Source organism: Lactuca virosa, chromosome 4 (genome assembly GCF_052849685.1).
Source record: "Lactuca virosa cultivar CGN04683 chromosome 4, Lactuca_virosa_CGN04683_v6, whole genome shotgun sequence".
Classification (NCBI taxonomy): domain Eukaryota; kingdom Viridiplantae; phylum Streptophyta; class Magnoliopsida; order Asterales; family Asteraceae; genus Lactuca; species Lactuca virosa.
Genome location: NC_136429.1, coordinates 213,289,904 through 213,294,897, shown reverse-complemented (window position 1 = coordinate 213,294,897; position 4,994 = coordinate 213,289,904).

The window sequence follows — 4,994 nt, the reverse complement described above, 5'->3', positions numbered from 1 at the left end:
TGACTCGTGGTGGATGACCTAAGGTCATAAGTCGTAATCTGTAAAGCTAAGTCTGTAACCATTTTGCCCATTTGCCCTAAATAATAATCTTAAAATCAAATCGCGTATGAGTGTATCTCCCTCTTCCAGACTTCTAGTCTCCCAGTCTCCCACAGTCCCAATCTCCCATCTGTTACCCTGTGATCGAAATCAGGTATCGAAATCAAATTGTGTATCGAAATCACAAACGACGTTGACGCGTGAAGGCTGAAGCGGTGAAGCTCTGAACGTGAGTCGTCAATACAATCTTTTGGTATGTTTCTTAAGGTGTTCTTTTGTCTCAGTTTTCTGATTACAAGATGCACTTCCTTAGTTCATATATATAAATAAATGTGTCATATATGAGTTTATGTTCTACGAACCCAAATCTGACCCACGGACCCAAATCCGACCACGAACCCGCAAACCTGTGAAGCCGTATAAATAAATGGGTTGACGGGTCATATATGCGTTTATGTTCCAAACCCGCCAACCCGCGACCTGTATATTTAAATGGGTCGCGTATGGATTGGCATATTTTGACCCGCCAACCTGCGGCACGCCAACCCGAACACGACACGATTGTCAAACCTATTAAATTATAAAGTTGTTACAAAACAGCCCCCCCCCCCCCCCACCAAAAAAAAAATCTCATTTAAATTAATTACTTACCACCCTCTCTTGGATTTTCTTTACAAATCAAGTCCAAAGCCTTCTAACCTCAATAAAATTGTTCAAAAACCACCACTATATGGAAAAACATTTACAAAATAAATCCAAATATCAAACTTAGAATTTAAATAATTTATTTTGTCTCATTTTTGGAAATTATTAATTTATTTTAGTTTAATTAAATTAATAAATGGATCCTACATCCCGATCTTCTCGCATTCATTCTCGAAAACAAATCGTCAATCGCACTTTCAGGTGAGTGTTATGGCCCCACTTTTACATATTTGGTGGGGGGGGAGGGGGGAATACATGTACTACTTGTAATACATATATATATATATATATATATATATATATATATATATATATATATATATATATATATATATATATATATATATATATATTCCCAAATGCTTTGTTTATACAAACAAAATCACCATTTTTATGCTATATAAATCACAAAAAAAAATATTATTTATTACGCTACTACTTACGGTACTGGGAATCTGGTTTGAAGGGCAACATGAGTTGTTGGATTTCCGAAGTGCTATAATGCCAAAATGATCATGCCCTCGGTGTTTTATGTCTAGTCCTCGTCTATACATGGTAGTACATGTACTAAGTAATATTATCATACAAAATACACATGAAATATCATTGTTTTGTGTAAACACTTTACCAGTTTGATAAATAATTGTTTAAACGCTTACATGTTAAGTAAACAAAATCGTTTTAAACATCAATAGTTTCATATGTTACGTTGTTAAAATAATACAACTAATAAAAATAACATATATATTTCAACTACAAATGTGTTATGACTGTATAGACGGTTATCAAACTTGGTAGTTCCAATATATCTCACACATACACTGAAATATATAGGTATATATTTATTTATATGAGTTGTACAACTCATATCTTAGGCTCATTTATGTGTTTGTACTCTAAGTTTTATCAATTGTTTAAACAAGTATCGCACGTTCTTACACTTACGCTTATCAAATATACATGTCATCCATCCGTTTATCCGAATCTGCGGTCGTTAAATACAACCTTGGCAGATGACTTTATTCATCTATCTGTACCATTCCGTTACTATAAACTTGACTAGATGTTTATTACCTAGAAACCATAGTTTATATGTCTATCCGTACAAATTCGTTACTATAAACTGGACTACACTTTTATTACCTAGCAACCATGGTTTATATTTCTATCTTTATCAAACATTCTTCCAAACACATTTTTCTTACAAAGGAAATACTTTTTAGACTTTTTAAAAGTATTATACTTCGGCTAAGCAGAAAACATGTGACACTCACCAACCTTTGTGTTGACCCTCAAACTTACATGTATTCTCAGGAGATCAATAGACAAGCTTTCAGACAGAAGATTAGTCGTGGATTACAGACGACTTAGCTATCTAGTTTTTGCTTATCTGCCCACTTGTTTATGGAAACTACTATCTATTCTCATTTGTAAGAACCTTGTATTCAAACCTGTTAGAACAATGTTCTAGTAGGATCGATTGATTCTAAGCAGAAAAGCAATAAATTACGTAATAAAGAACACATGAATGGTTTAACTGATGTCGAATGATTAAGCTTTAACACCTCAGAAGAGCTCGATTAAGAACTTCGACTGTAGAGGTGTTTAGGGTTACAAAGCAATAATAATAATAATGACGACCGTATCTAAGGCATACATGCATGCACTATATATAGCTTAACCCTAATTAGTAATCACGGATGGACAGGCCTAATCCGGATATACACAAACTAAGCCCATAACGCAACACAAAATACCCAACAATCTCCCCCTTTACGTCAATGGAGCCGAGAGCTCAGTTTGGTTGAGCTATAGAAGACTTCTTGACAGTCTTGAACACCTTCGGTATAATGGCCAGTAGAGTATGATGAAAAGTAATATACCACCGAAGCATGTCAGTGAAGTTCTTCTTGTCTGACTCAGTGTTTTGCTTGCATCGATGGATAATATTGATTATATGCTCCAAGCAGTCAGTTGAGAACAGATGCTTATCAACAAGAGCGAAAAGAATATGTTAGCTTCGCCTCTTGTGAACATCACTGTGAGATGTGTAGAATCAATTTGACCCAACTTCATCTTGTTCACATCTCCAGGCTTTGCGGTTGGCTTCACAGTTAGTTTCTTCTTCAAAACATTAGCAATCTCCTGATCCATTGTAGCAACTTCATGGACATAGGAAGCCAACATCCTCTTTAGATGATGTAGGATCGGCTCATACTCCTTCGCATTAGTGAGCAAAATGTTGTACAATAAGATCCAATCATGAGGATTCAAGTTAGGAAGATCTGCCAGGGAAATCACAGAAACCGAGTTGTCTGAACCTCGGGTTATCTTGAAATTAACATTAACAAACTTCCCTGCAGGCGAAGGTTTCAGCACCTTGACTGTTGTAATCTTCTGTGCACTCCAAGTCAGATACTGAGGCTGACCGAACTTGAGATAAAAATCGATAAGTTCACGATCAACTTGAGGGTGAGGTGAGGGAACTTGAACTGTTGGATCAAAGCAGTGAAAAGTAAATGCCATTCGTGTTATAGGCATATCAAACTGTGAGTCCCTCATATTCTCACAATCAAACGAAGCTACAGGTTCCAGCCAGTACATGCTAGGAAACTCTATCGCTTCTTTGATGAGCGTTTCCCTAGTCCAAGGAGGAAACAAAGCCTTTTTGCAAACTAAGGCATCATGCTCTTCCTTGTTCTTTCGCTCCCTCTCTTCTGCTTCCTTTGCAACCCGAAGGTTTTCATTTAACTCCTTATCCCTTTTCTTCCGTTTCAGGGCATCATCAATAGTTTCTTCATCATCAATATCATCAACAAGTCCTTTCTTCTTTTCTTGATTCCTAGAACCCGAAGCTTCATTACCTTTCGGTTCTGTTCTGACAGTGACCTTCAGTTGAGTTTTCTGAGCACCTTCTCCCCCTTGTTTTGGAGGTACGAATCGCTCGAAAACACCTATCGTCTCATGTAGAAGTTCAAGGGCAGGAAGAAGCTTGGAGGTCAGGTGATTCCGGATGGTCAGTGTAAGAATCAGATCATGAGCATTAAGAACATTGTGTAGCATATTCTAAATGTCACCAGCACAACTCCGGAAAATAACACGCTCAGTTTTCAATAATGAAATCTCCCGCTCAGCTTGAGCCAGTTGAACCTTCTGGACTTCAATGGTAGATGTTTGACGAGCAAGATCCTCCCTTAATGTGCTCTCCTTTGCTAAATCAACATGGAGCTTTTCAAGACGAGAATTCACTGAGCTAAGAAGAGAAATGTTCTCAGCTTGAATTTCAGAACGAACAGTCTCGAACTTGGCTTGCTCCCCTTGTAGTGACTTTGAGAGAGAGTCAACTGAAGCATTCACTTTAGCTGCATTCGCATCAGCATGACCCTTAAGGGATTCAAGAAATATCTGAGAACTGTGAATGAGTTCAGCAACATCTTGTTGGATAAGGTGTCTAAGTCCATAACTATTTCTGGTATGTACTTGACCCGACCCGACATGGTCCATTTGGGTTGCATGGCACCATGCAATTGGATAAACTAAAATGAGAGAAATAACACTTATGGTTTATTAATATATTATAAGTTCTAATATATTAATAATATTATTTAATTAGTTTGATCAAGAATTAGTTTAGAATTAATTAAGTGATCAAAAGATAACTAATTAAATATATGGGTAGATTATGTAAATCCTCCATATCTTATATAGTGGGCTAAGAGGTTCCATAGATTATCAAGTTGGGTTCCACCCATAGGATGCTCCATGGATGCTCCATGGAGTTAACCCATGGATCATGAAATGAAGAGTCATGTTACATTAGGGTTTACCTAATGCAACACACTATATAAACAAAGGTGTTCTCCCTAAAATCGGCGACACTAAGAAACAAGAGGGCTAGAGCCGATTTTGCAAGTGTAAGATTCTCTCAAAGTTTACTCCTTTGCATTTGGTGTTGTGTGAAGCATTTGAGGCATCACACTTGGGGTGCTAGGCTCACAAGGTTTCAAGGATCATAATCAACAACAAGGTAAGTTATTCTATCTTTCATTCAAGTTAAAAATGTTCCCCATGTATGCTAGATAGGAATATAACCTTGGAATTCAACTTTGCATGATAATTAGACAAACATAGATCCAAGGTTATTAGGGTTGCATGTACACTTAGGAAGTGTTAGAATGCTCAAAACCCATCAGTGGTATCAAAGCCAGGTTTGTTTGTTGTTTTTTTTGTGCATGTTACTCGTCGAGTCT